This window comes from Petromyzon marinus, chromosome 63, assembly GCF_048934315.1.
Source record: "Petromyzon marinus isolate PM22_M1 ecotype Great Lakes invasive population chromosome 63, UKy_Petmar_22M1.pri1.0, whole genome shotgun sequence".
In the NCBI taxonomy this organism is placed as follows: Eukaryota; Metazoa; Chordata; class Hyperoartia; order Petromyzontiformes; family Petromyzontidae; genus Petromyzon; species Petromyzon marinus.
In genome coordinates this window covers 5,991,484-6,013,421 of record NC_133729.1, presented here as the reverse complement: position 1 = coordinate 6,013,421, position 21,938 = coordinate 5,991,484, and the positions used below count along the sequence as shown (strand labels likewise).

Below are 21,938 nucleotides of genomic sequence, written 5' to 3'. Positions count from 1 at the left end.
AGTATGACATAAGTAAACCAAGTTAGCAGTCGATACGACATTGGGAAGTGGGTTACAATTGAGTTACAAGATTTGAGGATACCACAACAAAGTTGAGGATGCAACAGACAGAGTTAAATAAAAGCGTGTCAAAAGATAAACCCGTCACGATCAAAGCGGCTGACAAACACTGAGCGTGCGGCGAGATGTTAACTACCTCGCCTGGTACGCAGGAGGTCGTGGGTTCGATCCCAACCCCGACGCCTGCTGCTGTATCTGGAGTCTGCGCGTGTCTCTCTCTCTCTCTCTTTTTCCCAACGTGGTTGAGTGGATTTTTGCCTGCGGGTGCTTCGGGTTTTTCCCCCTCCACATTTCGAATGAACACCACGCGTCGAGAGTGTTTGCCTGCTGTACATTGGCACGCGATGATGACACGCCACTTGGATGAGCTATAATTTGTGGGAAGGTCGCTTCTGAAAAATAGCTACGAAGCTCAGTGGGCCTTACTGGTTAAATAAAAACATATATTTCTTTCGGTAAGAAAATTTTCTTGCTGTGTTTTTCACACCTGATGATGATTGCTTATGTTGCAGTCGAAACGTCGTGAGAATTTTATTGTTTTATATTTTTATCATTTTATTGTTTCCCTTCTACGTGACTTTACCGAAAGAACCAAGAATATGAATCCCTGCAGCCACGAAAGCTTTAAATAAAAATAAATAAATATTAGTTTAGTTTTAGTTCAAAGTAAATTGCTATCGCGCGCAAAATAAAGTGCAAACATGCGCACTTGCCCCAACAGTCTGCGAAGGCTTTCCGGGGTATCTTTGTGTGTGTGTGTGGGGCAGTGTGTCTATATATGTGTGTGTATGTGTGGGGAGCGGTAGTGTAGCGGTTAGTGCGCTGCGCTATGAACCCGGTAATCCGGGTTCGATTCCCACTCACGGCCTACACCGGTGACGATCATCTGAACCGGTCCTGGGCCTCACCTAGGTCGACTCAGCCTCAAATAAAGTACCCAGTGCGGTGTTTAAACATCGCCACTGGGGAGACAAAGGCGGCCAGGCGTGGTGGCTGGCCACTCACCCCCTCGTGTGCCGTTCCGGCCTTCATAGTTGCTCGCTAACAGCACTTGCCCCAACAGTCTGTTCTGGCTATACGAGGGGATCTTTCGCTTTGTGTGTGCGTGTGTCTGTGTGTTCACGTGTGTGTTCACGTGTGTGTTCGTGTGTGTATGTGTGTGTGTTCACGTGTGTGTATGTGTGTGTGTATGTGTGTGTGTTCACGTGTGTGTGTTCACGTGTGTGTGTTCACGTGTGTGTGTTCACGTGTGTGTGTTCACGTGTGTGTGTTCACGTGTGTGTGTGTTCACGTGTGTGTGTGTTCACGTGTGTGTGTTCACGTGTGTGTGTGTTCACGTGTGTGTGTTCACGTGTGTGTGTTCACGTGTGTGTGTTCACGTGTGTGTGTTCACGTGTGTGTGTGTTTACGTGTAGCTTCTTGTGTGTGTGTGTTCACGTGTGTGTGTGTTCACGTGTGTGTGTGTTCACGTGTGTGTGTTCACGTGTGTGTTTTCACGTGTGTGTGTGTGTGTGTGTTCACGTGTGTGTTCGTGTGTGTGTTCGTGTGTGTGTTCGTGTGTGTGTGTGTTCACGTGTGTGTGTTCTCGTGTGTGTGTGTTCGTGTGTGTGTGTTCACGTGTGTGTGTGTTCACGTGTGTGTGTGTTCACGTGTGTGTGTGTGTGTTCGTGTGTGTGTGTTCACGTGTGTGTGTGTTTACGTGTAGCTTCTTGTGTGTGTGTTCACGTGTGTGTGTGTTCACGTGTGTGTGTGTGTTCACGTGTGTGTGTGTGTTCACGTGTGTGTGTGTTCACGTGTGTGTGTGTGTTCACGTGTGTGTTCAAGTGTGTTGGCCTTAAGCAAAGGTGTGTGCCTCGCACACAGCACTTGCCCCACCAGTCTATTCTGGCCACACGGTGGGGTTAGGGGGGGGGGGTGGTGTGCGGGGCACCTTTGTCTTTTGTGTGCACGGTGCCCCATTATTGGGGCATTTGTACGCGGAACGCGTTCGCAATTAAGCTCCAGATCGCTTGAAAGTGCCGTGGCGTGCGGGGGTGGTGACGGGGGGGAGGGAGTAATGTGAGGGGTGGCGGGTGAGGGCTTCTCACCCAATGCACCTGCATTGGGTGAGAAGCCCCCACCGCCACCCCCCACAGCCCCCACAGCCCCCACCCCCTTCCCGCTACTTAAGCTACACTCACGATAATTGAATCCTCGTATGCCACCTCCTTGACAGTGGCCCTTATCGGCCGGGCCAGCCAGTCCGCGTCAACAGACGGGGACCCGGCGCGTGCCGAACGCCGTGGGCTGTTGAAGTTCACAAAGTCTCATCTCGCTACCCGTGCCTGTGTGGCGTGGTACGGGTATCCCGTGCCTGTGTGGCGCGGTACGGGTACCAGTGCCTGTGTGGCGTGGTACGAAAACCCGTGGCTGTGTGGCGTGGTACGGAAACCCGTGCCTGTGTGGCGCGGTACAGGCACGGGTACCAGTGCCTGTGTGGCGTGGTACGGGTATCCCGTGCCTGTGTGGCGTAGTACGGGCACGAGTACCCGTAGCTGTGTGGCGTGGTACGGGTATCCCGTGCCTGTGTGGCGTGATACGGGCACGGGTATCCCGTGCCTGTGTGGCGTGGTACGGGTATCCCGTGCCTGTGTGGCGTGATACGGGCACGGGTATCCCGTGCCTGTGTGGCGCGGTACGGGTACGGGTACCCGTGCCTGTGTGGCATGGTACGGGTACGGGTATCCCGTGCCTGTGTGGCGTGGTACGGGTACGGATCCCTGTGCATACGTCGCACGGTAGTGGCCAGGTATTTGACTCACATTTGCACGATTAAATCAGCCTGAGGCCATCGCATGGCAGGACACAGAACCGAGATGAGGCTACGCCGGAACCGCGTGCCGTATCACTCCGCGCGTGTGTGCCCAGAATGCCCACGCCACTCAGCCGCATAACTCGAGAAAGTAGCCCGTCGTTGGCCGCTCGGAAACCACGTTATAACGGTGCGCGTTCCGTGTTATAACGGCGCGTGTTCCGTGTTATAACGGCGCGCGTCCCTGTGTTATAACTGTCCGCGTTGCCCTGAAAGTGCTTCCATATATGGAAAAAACGCGTTGTGCGAACACGTGTTGAGCGAGGACCTACCGTAACGTACATACATACACATTGCTACGACGAACGAGTGGGCCCAATGACATCAACCCCTTTAACACGAGTTTGAAATGTCACCTGTTCGTGTGCATTCGTTCCGCCCCGTGCTCAGAACTTGAACCGGTGACCTCCGGCAGGATTGGCTCGGTGAACCGAGTCTGGCACGGCACGGCGGGAGGGGCCGGGGTGGGCAAGGGAGTGTGTGTGTGAGATGGGACCTCCCCTGCCCCCCCCCCCCTTCTCCGCTGCTGTGTAGGTTCACGGGCATAGCTCCCGTTGGTCGCGTGGATTTTTTGGGGGGTTTTGTCTACGGGTCCTCTAGGGTTTTTCTCCACCTTCACAACCAACGTGCGCTTCGAGTGCGTCGCATGCACTGAAATGCCCACACGTTAAGCCACTTCGGTGACAGTGAGCGCACCGTTAGTGATAGCCAGTTTGGCTTCTGAGCTGTATAGCTCAGTGGGCCTTACCTGCTAAAATACAAAGACATCTAGTTTAATTTTTGTTTCAATCCAGCAGTGGATTGATCGTCGCTGATGATGCCAAGCGGGTTGGGAAAAACCGGGAGGACGAAGAGTGGAGTTTGCCAAACATCCGTGGCGTTGACAATCGTCGGCCGCGATCCTGTCTGCTTTATCTCCCCCCCCCCCGCGCGCAAAAAAAATAGGGCAAATGCGAATTTCTTTTAAAAATTCAGCTACAATTTATTAGATTTCCCCCCTCCCCTCCCCTCCCCCTCCGTTTTCATTTCGGCAGGGCTACGAGAGAACACGACACCAAGGGCGTGCACCAAAGACCCGAGACTCCACCAAACGCGGTGGGTCCTCTGATCGGTACGCACGTGTGCGCAACGCATGCGCGCGCATACACGCACACGCGAGGAGGACGCCATCGATCACGCGGTCGCGATTATCTGAACCGGTGCCGGGCCTCGTCGAGGTCGACTCAGCCTCAAATGAGGACCTGGTGCGGTGGGTAAAAAAAAAAACGTCGCCACTCGGGAGACAAAGGCGGCCGGGCGTGATGCTGGCCACCCACCCCCTTTAATAGGTGCTGCTCGCTAACAGCACTTGTCCCAAAAATATATGAAGGCTACACGGGGGATCTTTCTCGTGTACGCACCGCTCACAATGGGCCTGATGCGGTTCGGGGCGATGTGGAGCTGAGTGGACTTTGCCGATGAGTGGTACCAGCGGTGTCAAGGTCGACCTCTGTGGAGGAGGAGGCTCGTGAAGGACGCTGCTGCTGCTGCTGCTACTGGGCAGTTGGAGGCAGTCGCCCTCCAGCAACAACGGAGGGCGGACGAGCGACGCTCACAACAACGAGCGGAGTGCCTGGCGGATAAAACGGAGCTTTGTGCATTCTACCAGCGCTTGCACCGGACACTCTGTTCGATGATACATGGATGATCTTCGTCTTTAGGTCTCGCCACTGATATGGAAATCGAACGCACGTCTCCAGGTTCGTAGCGAGACGTGAGCAGTGAACTGAAACTGGGAAACCTACCTCCACCCACCAAGGCACACTGACCAGCGTGGTGAAGTATGGTCAATCAGCCCCCCCCCCCACGACCCCTCGCGGCGTGGTGTAGGCGGCCCCTCATCCAGCGGTGGATTCACAACACCTTTCTGAACAAGCATTAACCTTTCTCTTATTTATTTTGTGTACGTGCGCTCATAAAGAATGAGTCCGTATGCCTTGCACCCTGAGCTGAACCGAGGAGCGGCGTCTGCTTTCACAACGGGCGGGGTTTGGGATAGGGGGAGGGACTCGAATGGACGGGGGGGGGGGGGCTAACACGGAAGTCACGTGACATACGGAGTCACGTGATTTACAGAGGCGGCGGTCATCGCATTGCGCGGCGCTTTCAGATGCCGCTGCTTCCGCGGCCGTCTGGAACGCTCTCTTCTCCTTCCGATATTAGAAAGCCGCTGGAGTTATGCAACTTTTTGAATCACCATCATCACCATCTAGATTGATCAAACTCATTTTCTTTAGAACTGCTTTTTGTGTTTTGTCTCTGGTCCTTCACCCCCCCCCCCACCCCACCCCCCCCCCCTCACCGGCACCTCCGATTAGCACGGTTGGCTACGTACGGCGCAAAAGAAGTTCAACACACACACGCACTTTTTTTAATAATATTGGGTTGCGAAAGCCTCCGTTGAGTCAATTGTCAACGATTTCCCCCCCCCCCCAAAAAAAAAAAATCCGAACATGTAAAACAAAAAACGCACACACACACAGATGATGCGAAGTGCACTTTGAACCGTCCGAAAAGTCCGAATGCGCTTTTTTTTCCCTCCGGAAACTCAATCCCTAATGAGCGTGAGTGGACGCTGCAACATCCACAGTACGCACGATGTGGAGGGGGGGTGGGGGGGAAGGGAAAAAATATATCATCTCGAACATTAAGGAATCCAGAAATAAAATCTCGCAACGCAAACTGTTGAGAGGGGTTAAGCGACGAGACGGAATTAGGTTTACTACTTTGCGCGCTATCTTCTCGAGGGATGTAAATCAATTTTTTTTCATTATTTCTCAACTTGCTCCGACGTGGTCGCTTAAATTGCTTTCAGAGCGCGACTTGAACACAATCGGACAGGGCCTGGTCTCGCCTCGCTGAATTTCAATCATCGCGGCGTGTGATCGCTGCGAAGCGGCGGGGCCGGGGGAGGGGCGAGGGGTGGGGTGGGGTGGGTGGGTTGATGGGTGGGTTTGTGGGTGGATTGTTGGGTGGATTGGTGGGTGGGTTGATGGGTGGGTTGTTGGGTGGGTTGGTGGGTGGGTTGGTGGGTGGGTTGATGGGTGGATTGGTGGGTGGGTTGATGGGTGGGTTGGTGGGTGGGTTGGTGGGTGGATTGATGGGTGGATTGGTGGGTGGGTTGTTGGGTGTGTTGGTGGGTGGGTTGGTGGGTGGGTTGGTGGGTTGTTGGGTGGGTTGGTGGGTGGGTTGTTGGGTGGGTTGGTGGGTGGGTTGGTGGTTGGGTTGGTGGGTGGATTGGTGGGTGGGTTGATGGGTGGGTTGGTGGGTGGGTTGGTGGGTTGTTGGGTGGGTTGGTGGGTGGGTTGTTGGGTGGGTTGATGGGTGTGTTGGTGGGTGGGTTGGTGGGTGGGTGGGTTGGTGGGTTGGTGGGTGGGTTGGTGGGTGGGTTGTTGGGTGAGTTGGGGGGTGTGTTGGTGGTTGGGTTGGTGGGTGGGTTGGTGGGTGGGTTGATGGGTGGGTTGGTGGGTGGGTTGGTGGGTGGGTTGATGGGTAGATTGGCGGGTGGGTTGTTGGGTGTGTTGGTGGGTGGGTTGGTGGGTGGGTTGGTGGGTTGTTGGGTCGGTTGGTGGGTGGGTTGTTGGGTGGGTTGGTGGGTGAGTTGGTTGTTGGGTTGGTGGATGAGTTGGTGGGTGGGTTGCATGGTGGGAGGTGGAGGGGTGGTTAGGGATGACGAACGTTATACCTCCATCGGCACGTGAATCTACAGCGCCTGCGTTGGATTGTCCGAACCAGAGCAGCGCCATCATCACTACGCGCTCTGCCCAAGTCATACCGCGTCCCTACGAGCACCGGGACGCAATGCCGGCCTGGTTCGCGAAGCATGCAAATGGACTCAGCATAAACTAAACTATATATATTTTGTTTTTACCAGGTAAGGCCCACTGAGCTATGTTATAGCTCTTTTTCAGAAGCGAAAAAGTCGTGGGAAATGGATAGCAGCGTGAGACGGCGATTCTTAATGTGGGGAAGAAAAAAAAACCCCGGAGGTAAAAATCCACGCGACTACAGGGAGAGAGAGAGAGAGAGACACCGCAAACTCCAAATCTACAGCAGCAGCAGGCGTCAGGGCCGGAATCGAACCCACGACCTCCTCCATACCAGGCGAGGTAGTTAACATCTCCTAGCCACCGTGATGATGATGAGAGAGAGAGAGAGACACCGCAAACTCCAAATATACAGCAGCAGCAGCAGCAGGCGTCAGGGTCGGGATCGAACCCACGACCTCCTCCATACCAGGCGAGGTAGTTAACATCTCCTAGCCACCGTGATGATGATGAGAGAGAGAGGGAGACACCGCAAACTCCAAATATACAGCAGCAGCAGGCGTCAGGGTCGGGATCGAACCCACGACCTCCTCCATACCAGGCGAGGTAGTTAACATCTCCTAGCCACTATGATGATGATGAGAGAGAGAGAGAGAGACACCGCAAACTCCAAATCTACAGCAGCAGGCGTCAGGGCCGGAATCGAACCCACGACCTCCTCCATACCAGGCGAGGTAGTTAACATCTAACCACCACATGGCAGCTTTAACCGCGGGGGAGTGGGGGGGCTGGGGTGGGGGATGGGGCAGGAGGGGGGGGGGGTCAAGGAAGTGGAGGGAACAAGCCCGCGGAGCCGCACGGTTCTTGAAGCGTTGGGTGGAAAGACACGATCCATGCCGTGCCGGGCCAGCACGGCCCGCTTCTGAACGCTAACGGCCGTGGTGTATATATATATCTAATTATTTTTTGTTATTATGCCACAAAATATTTTCACGAGCTCCGCCCCCGGACCAGTTCCGGCTGAATTCAAGCCCAGGGCAGGCAAGGGGGAAAAAAAGGGGCAAACGATAAGTGAGTTTGAGATAAGTTTTGGATAGATGATAACCCGGCACAAACTACACGGGAATGGTGCCGTTACGTCGACAACAACAACAAAAAGTGCGTTTTTTCTATTATCGAGCGAATGCGGGTTGTAAGACGAAAGCGAAAGAATAGGCAGCTGACACTCATGCAGTAGCAGCATTATTATTATTATTTTACGTTATAAATATATTAAACCTATTCTTAGATAAGGTTTTTTTTTCAGGCATGGAAATCGCATTTCTTGATTTGTCACGGAAACGCCATTCCACGTGTTCGTAAGCTTAAATGTGAATGCACTTCTGTGAGTTCTATCAAAGAGACGCTAATGAAATGTGTCACACGGCGTGACCGCGGAGGCTGCGAACGCTTTGCCAACTCGAGGAAGGCCGCTTCGACAATGAGAGTAGAGGTGGGAGCGGTGGTGCTGTGGTTAGCGCACGGGGCTACGAACCCCAACCAGCCTCTCTCTGTCTGTATCTCAACGTGTGTGTGTCTGTATCTCTACGTGTGTGTGTGTCTGTATCTCTACGTGTGTGTCTGTATCTCTACGTGTGTGTGTGTGTGTGTCTGTATCTCTACGTGTGTATGTCTACCTCTACGTGTGTCTGTATCTCTACGTGTGTGTCTGTATCTCTACGTGTGTGTCTGTATCTCTACGTGTGTATGTCTACCTCTACGTATGTCTGTATCTCTACGTGTGTGTCTGTATCTCTACGTGTGTGTGTGTGTATCTCTACGTGTGTATGTCTACCTCTACGTATGTCTGTATCTCTACGTGTGTGTCTGTATCTCTACGTGCGTGTGTATCTCTACGTGTGTGTGTGTCTGTGTGTCTGTATCTCTACGTGTGTGTGTATCTCTACGTGTGTATCTCTATGTGTCTGTATCTCTACGTGTGTGTATCTCTACGTGTGTGTGTATCTCTATGTGTGTGTGTGTGTATCTCTATGTGTCTGTATCTCTACGTGTGTGTGTCTGTATCTCTACGTGTGTGTGTATCTCTACGTGTGTGTGTATCTCTACGTGTGTGTGTGTACCTCGACGTGGTGAGCGGTAGTGTAGTGACACAAACCCGAATTCGATTCCCGATCACGGTCACCAACACCGGTGACGATTTTCTGAGGACAGGTCCTAGGCCTCCTGGGTCGACTCAGCCTAAAATTAATAAACCTGTGGATACCATGTTCAAACATCGCAACTAGGGAGATAAAGGCGGTCGGGAGTGCTATAGTCATTATATGAACCCCGGGGGGAAGGATGATGGGACCGAAATTAAACCTGAAATCTGTGTGCTGCTCGCTCGGATATTTTGATTTTGATTGACTCAAACATACAGCGTAGCAATTATTATGACAATTAAAGTAAAACGTGGATGATTTTCGTTCAGCTGCTGTTGCTACTGCTGCTCTTTGCTGCTACTACTGCCACTGTTGCTGCTACTGCTGCTGTTGCTAATATTTTTGCTGTTGCTGCTGCTACTGCTGTTGCTACTGATTTTGCTGTTGTTGCTTCTACTGCTGCTACTACTGCTGCTGATGCCACTGCTGCTGTTTCCGCTGCAACTACTGCTGCTGTTGCTGCTACTGCTGCTTCTGCTGCTGCTGCCGCTACTGATTTTGCTGTTGCTGCTTCTACTGCTGCTACTACTGCTGCTGATGCCACTGCTGCTGTTTCCGCTGCTACTACTGCTGCTGTTGCTGCTTTTGCTGCTGCTACTACGACTACTGCTGCTACTGCTGCTACTACTACTGATGATTACACTACCGCTGTTGCTGCTATTACTGTTGCTGTTGCTGCTGCTGCTACTGCTGCTGATGCCACTGCTGCTGTTTCCGCTGCTACTACTGCTGTTGCTGCTACTGCCTTTGCTGCTGCTACTACGACTATTGCTGCTACTGCTGCTACTACTACTGATGATGATACTACTGCTGCTACTGCTACTTTTGCTGCTACTGCTGCTACTTCTGCTGCTACTACTACTACTGCTGTAGCTGCTACTGCTGCTTTTGCTGCTACTGCTGCTACTACTGCTGCTGTTGCTACTATTGCTGCTGTTGCTGCTACTGCTGTTGCTGCTGCTGTTGCCGATGCTGCTGCTACTGCTTTTGCTGCTGTTGCTGCTACTGCTGTTGCAAATGCTGCTGCTACTGCTTTTGCTGCTACTGCTGTTGCTAATGCTGCTGCTACTGCTTTTGCTGCTACTGCTGTTGCTAATGCTGCTGCTACTGCTTTTGTTGCTGTTGCTGCTACTACTGTTGCAAATGCTGATACTGCTTTTGCTGCTGTTGCTGCTACTGCTGTTGCCAATGCTGCTGCTACTGCTTTTGCTGCTACTGTTGTTGCTAATGCTGCTGCTAGTGCTTTTGCTGCTACTACTGTTGCAAATACTGCTACTGCTCTTGCTGCTGTTGCTGCTACTGCTGTTGCCAATGCTGCTGCTACTGCTTTTGCTACTGTTGCCGCTACTGCTGTTGCAAATGCTGCTGCTACTGCTTTTGCTGCTACTGCTGTTGCTAATGCTGCTGCTACTGCTTTTCTTGCTATTGCTGCTACTACTGTTGCAAATGCTGCTACTGCTGCTGCTGTAACCACCTGTGAGACAAATATCCCCCGTATAGCCTGAACGCGCTTTTGAGGCAAGTGCTGTTAGCGAGCATCACTGCGACCACACACACACAACAACACTGTGCGCTGAAGACACGCTGGGCACTAGAGGGAGACAGACGCTGGGTCTTTGGAAATGGATTTCAACTCCACGTGACCTTACAATGCACAGCGCTTGGGTTCCACAAAATTAAGGAATTATATGACCAGTCATTGCGTCAGGAATCTACACACGCGCACGTACTGAACTAAACCAATTTTTTTTTTTAATTTAACAGGTAAGGCCCCGCTGAGCTACGCGTTTTTTTTTCCACAAGCGACCTGGCCATCGCAAATGATAGCTGAGCGAAAGCGAGGTTTATCGTCATCGCGTGGCAATGCAAAGCAGCAGCCACAAACTCTAAACGCGTGGTGATGTTCATTCCAAATGCGGAGGGAGAACAACACGCGACCAAGTGGAGAGAGAGAGAGAGACACCGCAAACTCCAAATATACATCGGCAGGCGTCAGGATCGGGATCGGAACCCACGACATCCTGTATACCTGGCGAGGTGGTTAACATCTCCTAGCCACCGCGATGATGAGAGAGAGAGAGAGACACGCAAACTCCAAATATACAGCAGCAGGCGTCAGGATCGGGATCGGAACCCACCACCTCCTGTATACCAGGCGAGGTAGTTAACATCTCGCCTCCGTACACGTATAATAACGCAGCCACTGCTTTAACCCAATACAACAGCGCTCTTGGCCGGCCACTGAATTGAGCACCTTTGCTCCAACGAATCGCCGTGCCTTACAAATGTTTTAAATATTAACTTAATAATAATAATAATGTAAAACTCGTAAACACTGCGAGGAGAGAGCGAGGGGGGACGACTCAGAGGGGCCACGAGGAGGAGTCACTGAGAATGAGCGGAGAAGCCAGGTCTACTAACGAGCGGCCAACAGTTGCCCCGAGGTCTGACGTCCTCTGTGCATCAGGATGTTTTCCACTTGATTACTCAGCGCCTCCACGATCGGCGCCTTCAGTTCAGTTTCAGTTCAGTTTATTTTGGTATAGCCCTGTGAGCCATTCGGCTCTTGAACCGGGCGCAACCACAACAAACAAACAAACAAAAAACAAAAACACGAACAAGAAAAACATCTTAAAGTGACTACGTGTGACTTTGTGCAAAACAGAAAATCCATGGGAAAAAAAAAACCCGGCAAAAATATTCCTGAAAAAAATCACCGCACGGCGATTCGTTGGAGCAAAAAAATCCCAGTGGGATGCAAAGTCAAACAAGAACAACAACAACAACCACAAAAACTACACGACGAGCATCCGTTCGCCCCTGGGTCTCGGCGCCGGCCAACAATTGCCCCGAGCTCTGCCGTCCTCTGTGCGTCAAGATGTTTAACCACTTGCTTAATGAGCGCCTCCGCGATCGGCGCCTACACCACGAGCGTCCGTTGGCCGCTGGGTTGCGAATTCCCCCATCGATGGGCAGGTTTCGTTTGTTAGTTTTTTTTTATTTTGTTTGTCGCGACGCGCACAGCCAAATGACGGCGGCGTGCCGGCTGGCGTGGCCGGGATGGTGCAGGCGAGTCGGCCTGGTCCGTAATCGTGCAGCTCAGTCCGGGTGAACTCAGCTCTGCTGGCGGCAAAACGTCGAGCCGGCGATGAATCTCTCTCTCTCTCTCTCGGCAATGACCACAAATTTAGCCAGCGGACCTCCCTCACACCCCCCCCCCCGTTTTTTTTTCTTCGTGAAAGCGTTCAAATCTCGAGACTTCGGCTGCCGATGGCCGATGCGATCGATCATTCCGCTTCGAGGGAAATGTTCGGCGCGGGTTCGCTTCTTGAACGCGTACAAATGTCCCGCGCACTTGGACGTCCGTGGCCTCTGATGGCCCTGAATGAAAAAGGCGTGGCCTTTAAGAAAGAGGCGTGGCCCTTAAGAAAGAGGCGAGGCTTGTAATGAAAGAGGCGGGCCCCTTAAGGAAAACGACGGGGTCCTTAAGAAAGAGGCGGGGCCTTAAAGAAAGCGCCCTTAAGAAAACGACGCGGTCCTTAAGAAAGAGGCGGGGTCATTAATAAAGAGGCGTGGCCCTTAAGAAAACGACGCGGTCCTTAAGAAAGAGGCGGGGCCATTAAGAAAGAGGCGGGGCCCTTAAAAAAGAGGCGTGGCCTTTAAGAAAGAGGCGGGGCCCTTAAGAAAGAGGCGGGGCCCTTAAGAAAGAGGCAGACCCCCCTTAAGAAAAAGGCGTGGCCTTTAAGAAAAAATTCGTGGCTTTTAAGAAAGAGGTGTGATATAGATCTATATATGATGATAATTCGCCCATTCTCTATCAGGTAAGCGCGTAACAAGCAACGCAACTTTAGACTGAACTTTACATTCAGATTGGAGAGTGTGTAAACAAGTGTTTGCAAACAAGACTTTGTTTACAAGAGTTTGGAAACAATTGGGGCGGTGTGCGATCGACCCCGGCAGGGTGCCAACGTGGTCAACCCCCACCACCCCCCCCCCGAACCCCCTTCGCGACTTATCCCATATCACGGGGGTTACGAGGGTGGCTAAAGGTGATACGGCGTGTTTGGGGAGGGAGGTGTTCGTGGATGTGGGAATTACGGGAGGGGGGTGGTGGTCGGGATGCTACCTAGGGATGGAGGCAAGGATGGTCCAGGGAGGAGACAGGGTGGGTGGTCTTGAGGGAGGAGCGGGAATCTCGACGTGGAGGAGGATGCTGCTCGCTTAACGTGGAGAGGAGACATTTGTTACAGTGCATTGGGGCGGGGGTAGGATAAAGGGAGAGGAAATGTGGGATTGTGCACAAGGAGATGGGGGTGGCGGAACGGTGAGGAGGAGAGGAGATGGAGAGGGGAGCGGGCGGGAGGCGGGGGGGTACAGCGAGGACGAGGCACGGCGGGGCGTTTCGTCCACGTCGAAAAGTTGAGCGTCGCTGCAATTCTCTCATCTACAGCAAAACCAGCTCCCCCCCCACCACCCACCCACCTTGCCCCCCTCCCCACCACCCACCCATCTTGCCGTCGTATATTTTAGCAGTGGTCGCTCCGCCACTCCCATTGTAAATTTCACTGCAATTACAATGAGGACGTGCCGTGTCGTGTCCCATATTGCGCGGCATCTGGCTGGCTAAAGTGGGGTGGTGGTGGTGGTGGGGGTCACCCACGCCGCTGTCCGATTCGCGGCCACGCTCCGTCAATCAACAAATATTACGGGGGGGGGGGTGGTGGTGGTGGATATATAAACGTCTAATTATTAATATCCCGATGGGATTTTTGTATTTGTATTTAAATGTCCGAGTCACGGGGAGTCCGTTTTGGTCCTGTGCCATCTGCCGCCCGCCCGCCCGCCCACTCGCACCCCAACCCTCGTTGCAGTTTGACCGGAGGGGAGAAGAGAGGGCAGGGGTAAGTGGCTGCGTGGGGGTGTGGGGGTGACGATGGCTAGGTGGCTGTGTGAGTGGGGTGGGGGAGTCCCTGTCTCATCCGGCGGTGTCAAATTGGAGTCTCGATCATGCCACCGGGCGCGCTCGGTTTTGCCGTCATCGCGATGACCGCGTGACGTTCATGAGGCCTGCCACACCGGTGAGGGAGACCCCGGGGGGCATCAGCGAGGGATGAATCGGGGGGGGGGGGAGGGTGGGGGGCGAGGCAGTGGGAGCTACGGGGAGAGGGGGGGGTTGAGTGGGTGAGGTGGTGGTGACGGGGGAGGAGACACTTTGACAGCCTCCTTATGTCAATCAGAGACATCGCAATCATTGAAGACTTGGTTCATCAAGGACTAAACACTGAGGTACCCCCCTGGTGAGACACTGTTTAACCAATACATACTTCACTTGGAATGGTACTTTCTACAAACAAACTGAGGGCACCCCAATGGGCTCCCCCCTATCTCCGGTTATAGCTAACATTTTCATGGAGAAATTTGAGACTGTCGCCATCCAGACTGCCACTCTGCGCCCAACCTTATGGAAGAGATACGTGGATGACACTTTTGTCATCTGGCCACATGGCTGGCCTGCTCTAGACCAATTCTTCGACCACATCAATTCCATACACCCAGCCATCAGATTTACCATGGAAGTCTAAAAAGATGGCAAGCTACCTTTTTTGGATGTCCTAATTGAAAAGAGACCTGATGGTTCAATGAGCCACTCTGTCTACAGGAAAGCTACCCATACGGATGCTTATCTGGGACCGGATTCCCACCACCATCCATCACAGAAGAATTATCTCATCAAGACTCTGTACCATAGAGCCCAATGCATATCCGACCAGGAACACATAGGCAGTGAACTCAAGCACATACACCAAGCTCTTAAGGCTAATGGTTACTCCGACTATACAATTTGCAAAGCTATCACTCAAACCATGAAGAAGGACCCTCTTGAGGTGCCTTTCAAAACCATCACTTTACCCTATATTGCGGGATCACAAAAAAGATCTCCAAAATCTTGAATAAACACAAGATCCAGGTCCGTTTCAACACATTACATAAAATCCGTGATCTGGTTCCGTCTGTAAAAGATGTGATTCCGGATATACAGTATCCTGGTGTCTACAAACTAAGTTGCCTCTGTGGTAGTAGTTACATTGGAGAAACCAAACGCCATGTCTCGGACTGCATTCGTGAACACAAAGCAGACCTTAAACACGGTAGGACCAACACCTCGGCCGTGGCAGATCATTGTTATAATTCAGTAGGCTCACATGACATTGACTTCTCCAAGAAAGAGGTTCTTTGTAAGCCATCTGGCTACCATGAGAGATTCGTTCATGAGGCTATCCACATATACAAGCACAAAGACAATTTCAACCGAGAAGATGGATTCTGGCTTAACAATCATTGGAAGGATTTGATAAACCATTTCAGGTCTTAATTGATTGTTCACGCTTACGGTGGCTTTCAGACAGCATACATGAATTTTTTTTTCGTCTCCCCCCTCCTCTTTTTCAAAACATAGATGGACTCGTCCTTCTAAATAAACTGCCAAATCGCTGCCCGTGGCGCTAACGTTTTATATATAAATAAATACAAACACCGTTAAAAAATAAATAAATGCAAACCGCCACTTCTTTCAAATGTTTCTTGCCGTTGGTTTTTCACACCTGATGACGACCGTTTGTGTTATGGTCGAAACGTCGTGAGAATTTTTTAAAATATATTTTATTATTTTATTGTTTCCCTTCAACGTGACTTTACCGAAAGAGCTAAGAATATCTCAAGCACTGTCGTTTATTCGTGCGTGTGTGTGCTGTGTGTGTGTTGTGTGTGTTTGTGCTGTGTGTGTGCTGTGTGTGTGCTGTGTGTGCTGTGTGTGTGTGCTGTGTGTGCGTGCTGTGTCTGCTGTGTTTGTGTGCTGTGTGTGTGTCCTGTGTGTGTGTGTGCTGTGTGTGTGCTGTGTGTGTGTGTGCTGTGTGTGTGTGCTGTGTGTGCTGTGTGTGTGTGCTGTGTGTGTGTGTGCTGTGTGTGTGCTGTGTGCTGTGTGTGCTGTGTGTGTATGTGTGCTGTGTGTGTGTGCTGTGTGTGTGCTGTGTGTGTGTGCTGTGTGTGTGTGCTGTGTGTGTGTGTGCTGTGTGTGTGTGTGCTGTGTGTGTGTGCTGTGTGTGTGTGCTGTGTGTGTGTTTGTGCTGTGTGTGTGTCGAATCGCTGATGCTTGCACGGATGTATCCATTCCGTGCGTGCCATCCAAATAATGAAATAAACCAAAAAAAACTACGACGTTTCGATCGCAACACAAGCGACCACCTGATGACGATCGCTTGCGTTGCGATTGAAACGTCGTAGATTTTTGTTGATGTCATGATTTTGTTTTAACCCATCTACGTGACTTTACCGAAAGCCCCAAAGAATATGAACGTCCCGCAGTCACGAAGAGCTTTGAGTCAAGATGTAAAAAAAAAAAATCTTGTTTATTTTCGCAGTGTTTCGTTGAGTATAGCGGGCGAGAGTAAGTTGGCTGGCATCTCTCCGGGCTGGGCTGGCGGGCTGCTGGCAGGGGTCGAGGGCCACGTGGTGGTGGGGATGGATTCGTAGCGCCTCGCCAAATCCGATTCATACAGCCAGTCTAACACAACAACAATAACACTAACAATACAAACATTAACGACACAAACACTAACAACAACACTAACAACACTAGCAATAACACTAAGAACAACACTAACGACAACGACAACACTAACAGCACTAGCACTAACAACAACAACACTAACAACAACACTAATGACAACAACACTAACGATACAAACACTAACGATACAAACACTAACAACAACATTAACAACACTAACAACACTAAGAACACTAAGAACAACACTAACGACAACGACAACACTAACAGCACTAGCACTAACAGCAACAACACTAACAACACTAATGACAACAACACTAACGACAACAACAACACTAACGACAATACTAACAATACAAACACTAACAACAATAACATTAACAACAACATAAACAACAATACTTTCAACAACGCTAACAACAACACTAACAATACCACTAACAGCAACAACATTAAAAACAACACTAACAGCTCTAACAACAACACTAACAACAACAGCACTAACAACAACACTAACGACAACAACACTAACAATAACACTAACAACATTAAAAACAACAACTAACATCACTAGCAATAACACTAACAACAACACTAACGACAACAACAATAACACTAACAACAACATTAAAAACAACACTTATATCACTAGCAACAACACTAACAACAACACTAACGACAACAACAACACTAACGACAAAAACAACACTAACAGCACTAGCAACAACACTAACAACAACACTAACGACAACACTAACGACAACAACAACACTAACGACAACAACACTAACAGCACTAGCCACAACACTAACAACAACACTAACGACAACACTAACAATAAAAAACATTAACAATACAAACACTAACAAAACAAGCACTAACAATGCAACCACTAACAATACAAACACTAACAATACAAACACTAACAATACAAATACTAACAATACAAACACTAACAATACAAATACTAACAATACAAACACGAATGATACAAACACGATTCAATACAAACACTAACAATACAAACACTAACAATACAACCACTGACAACACAAACACTAACAACACAAACACGAACAACACGAACACTAACAATACAAATACTAACAACACAAACACTAACAATACAAACACGAACAACACAAACACTAACAATGCAACCACTAACAATACAAACACTAACAATACAAACACTAACAATACAAACACTAACAATCCAAACACTAACAATACAAACACTAACAATACAAACACGAATGATACAAACACGATTCAATACAAACACTAACAATACAAACACTAACAATACAACCACTGACAACACAAACACTAACAACACAAACACGAACAACACAAACACTAACAATACAAATACTAACAACACAAACACTAACAATACAAACACGAACAACACAAACACTAACAATACAAATACTAACAATACAAACACTAACAATACAAACACGAATAATACAAACACGATTCAATACAAACACGAACAATACAAACACTAACAATACAAACACTAACAATACAAATCTTGACTTAAAGCTTTCGTAACTGCAGGAATTAATATTCTTGGATCTTTCGGTAAAGTCACGTAGATAGTTTAAAATAAATATATAGTTTTATTTTCTTTGAATCTATCTTTACCGAAAGACCCAAGAATACTAACAACAACATTAACAACAACAGCAACAACTTTCTTTTTTTTACCAAAAAAACCCCTACATCATAACGAAAATAAACTACGTTTTATTTCACCAGTAAAGGTCCCACTGTGCTAAGCAAATCTTGTTCAGAAGCGACCTGGTCAGGGGCGGAGCCAGCATTTTGACTTTGGGGGGGGGGCTGATTTCAATATTCTGAGATATCCAGTGTGTGTAATGTTTTCCAAAGGGCGCCACAAATGTATAAAACAAATTGTATTGGATTTGAACGCGGAGTTCATTAATAGGTCGGAGCCGCTGACATGGCTAATAAGTTCGATAAGTTCGAAAGGCTGCCACTCAAGCAGCCTGCAGGGCAGCACAAGGTGGCAGCCTGCAGGGCAGCACAAGGTGGCAGCCTGCAGGGCAGCACAAGGTGGCAGCCTGCAGGGCAGCACAAGGTGGCAGCCTGCAGGGCAGCACGAGGTGGCAGCCAGAAGCATTTTGCAGCAGCCGGATATCCGGTTATCCCGATTACCGACTTTCCCAAAATTTCAGGGGGGGCTAAGCCCCCCCCCCAGCCCCCCCTGTGGCTCCGCCCCTGGACCTGGCCATAACAAACGATAGTTCAACGAAAGTGACCTCATCATCATCATCATCGTCCGGAAATTCATTGCAGCAGCGAAAAACTTCACTCGCGTAACGTCAATTATGAATGGGGAAGGAAAAAACCGGAGAAAAATCCACGCGACCAGGGGGAGAGAGAGACACTCAAACTGCAAATATACAGCAGCAGGTGTCAGGGTCACGATCGAACCCAGGCCCTCCTGTATACCAGACGAGGTAGTTAACATCTCCTAGCCACCGTGATGATGATGAGAGAGACACGCAAACTGCAAATATACAGCAAGCGTCAGGGTCGGGATCGAACCCAGGCCCTCCTATATACCAGGCGAGGTAGTTAACATCTCATAGCCACAGTGATGATGATGAGAGAGAGACACGCAAACCGCAAATATACAGCAGGTGTCAGGGTCGGGATCGAACCTACGCCCTCCTGTACACCAGGCGAGGTAGTTAACATCTCCTAGCCACTGTGATGATGATGAGAGAGAGAGAGACACGCAAACTGCAAATATACAGCAGGCGTCAGGGTCGGGGTCGAACCCACGCCCTCCTGTATACCATGCGAGGTAGTTAACATCTCTTAGCCACTATGATGATGATGATGATCAGAGAGAGACACAGACTCCAAATAGACAGCAGGCGTCAATGTCGGGATCGAACCCACGACCTCCTGTATACCAGGCGAGGTAGTTAACATCTCATAGCCACCGTGATGATGATGATGAGAGAGAGACACGCAAACTGCAAATATACAGCAGAAACACAAGATCCAGGTCCGTTACAACACATTACATAAAATCCGTGATCTGGTTCCGTCTGTAAAAGATGTGATTCCGGACATAAAGTACCCTGGTGTCTACAAACTAAGTTGTCTCTGTGGTAGTAGTTACATTGGAGAAACCAAACGCCATGTCTCGGACCGCATTCGTGAACACAAAGCAGACCTTAAACACGGTAGGACCAACACCTCGGCCGTGGCAGATCATTGTTATAATTCAGTAGGCTCACATGACATTGACTTTTCCAAGACAGAGGTTCTTTGTAAGCCATCTGGCTACCATGAGAGATTCGTTCATGAGGCTATCCACATATACAAGCACAGAGACAATTTCAACCAAGAAGATGGATTCTGGCTTAGCAATCATTGGAAAGATTTGATAAACCATTTCAGGTCTTAATTGATTGTTCACGCTTACAGTGCCTTTCAGACAACATACATTAATGTTTTGTCTCCCCCCTCCTCTTTTCAGAACATAGATGGACTAGTCCTTCTAAATAAACTGCCAAATCGCTGCGCGTGGCGCTGACGTTTTTTAAGTAAGTAAATAAATAAATGCGCCGTTTTAAAATAAATACATTCATGCGAACCGACACACCTGATAACGACCGTTTGTGTTATGGTCGTAACGTCGTGAGAATTTTTATTGTTTCATATATATTTTATTATTTTATTGTTTCCCTTCCACGTGACTTTACCGAAAGAGCTAAGAATATGAATAAAAATATACAGCATGTGTCATGGTCGGGATCGATCCCACGCCCTCCTGTACACCAGGCGAGGTAGTTAACATCTCCTAGCCACTGTGATGATGATGATGAGAGATAGAGAGAGAGAGACACGCAAACTGCAAATATACAGCAGGTGTCAGGGTCGGGATCGAACCCCCGAGCTCCTGTATACCAGGCGAGGTAGTTAACATCTCATAGCCACCGTGATGATGATGATGATGATGAGAGAGAGACACGCAAACTGCAAATATACAGCAGGTGTCATGGTCGGGATCGAACCCACGCCCTCCTGTACACCAGGCGAGGTAGTTAACATCTCCTAGCCACTGTGATGATGATGAGAGAGAGACACAGATTCCAAATCGACGGCAGGCGTCAATGTCGGGATCGAACCCACGCCCTCCTGTACACCAGGCGAGGTAGTTAACATCTCCTAGCCACTGTGATGATGATGAGAGAGAGACACAGACTCCAAATAGACAGCAGGCGTCAATGTCGGGATCGAACCCACGACCTCCTGTATACCAGGCGAGGTAGTTACCACCTCCTAGCCACCGTGGTGCCCGCAACTACACTCACAACAACACGACCAACAACCGGACATAAATGTGGCCATGATAAAGAACCACGCGCGCACACACGCGTACGCATGCACACTCATGCACAGCAAACAATAACAACATCCGCAATTCGTCATCGAGTGGCGGTGACGTTTTCGCGGCGCTTTGTGCCAGGCTAGGTGCATTCGAGGCCACGCGAAGTGTGAAAAAGGCTTCGCTGCTGCCAGGAGGTCACGGGACAGACCCACGTGTCACGGGTTGAGATGACTGGCGGTTGTAACAGCAGCAGCAGCAGCTGCAGTAGTAGTAGTAGCTGTTGCAGCAGTAGCTGTGGCAGCAGCAGCTGTAGTAGTAGTAGCTGTAGCAGCAGTAGCTGTAGCAGCAGCAGCTGTAGTAATAGTAGCTGTAGCAGCAGTAGCTGTAGCAGCAGCTGTAGTAGTAGTAGTAGCTGTAGCAGCAGTAGCTGTAACAGCAGCTGTAGTAGTAGCTGTAGCAGCAGTATATGCAGCAGCAGCAGCAGCTGTAGTAGTAGTAGCTGTAGCAGCAGTAGCTGTAACAGCAGCAGCAGCTGTAGTAGTAATAGCTGTAGCAGCAGTAGCTGTAACAGCAGCAGCAGCAGCTGTAGTAGTAATTGCTGTAGCAGCAGTAGCTGTAACAGCAGCAGCAGCAGCTGTAGTAATAATAGCTGTAGCAGCAGTAGCTGTAACAGCAGCAGCAGCTGTAGCAGCAGTAGCTGTAACCGCAACAGCAGCTGTAGTAGTAATAGCTGTAGCAGCAGTAGCTGTAACAGCAGCAGCAGCTGTAGTAATAATAGCTGTAGCAGCAGTAGCTGTAACAGCAGCAGCAGCTGTAGTAGTAATAGCTGTAGCAGCAGTAGCTGTAGTAGTAGCTGTAACAGCAGTAGCAGCAGCAGCTGTAGTAGTAATAGCTGTAACAGCAACAGCAGCAGCAGCTGTAGTAGTAATAGCTGTAGCAGCAGCAGCAGTAGCAGCTGTAGTAGTAATAGCTGTAGCAGCAGTAGCTGTAACAGCAGCAGCAGCTGTAGCAGCAGTAGCTGTAACAGCAGCAGCAGCTGTAGTAGTAGCTGTAACAGCAGCAGCAGTAGCAG

At 49.9% G+C, this 21,938-nt stretch overlaps 1 protein-coding gene across 1 annotated transcript in view; it reads left to right on the top strand.

The window, feature by feature from the left end:
* LOC116956029 (protein CBFA2T1-like) overlaps positions 1–21,938 on the top strand; it is a 203,569-nt gene that overhangs the window by 3,927 nt on the left and 177,704 nt on the right. Inside the window, exon 2 of the mRNA XM_076053911.1 lies at positions 3,946–4,006. The gene's annotated coding sequence lies outside the window, so the exon portion shown is untranslated. The remainder of the gene's footprint in view (positions 1–3,945; positions 4,007–21,938) is intronic.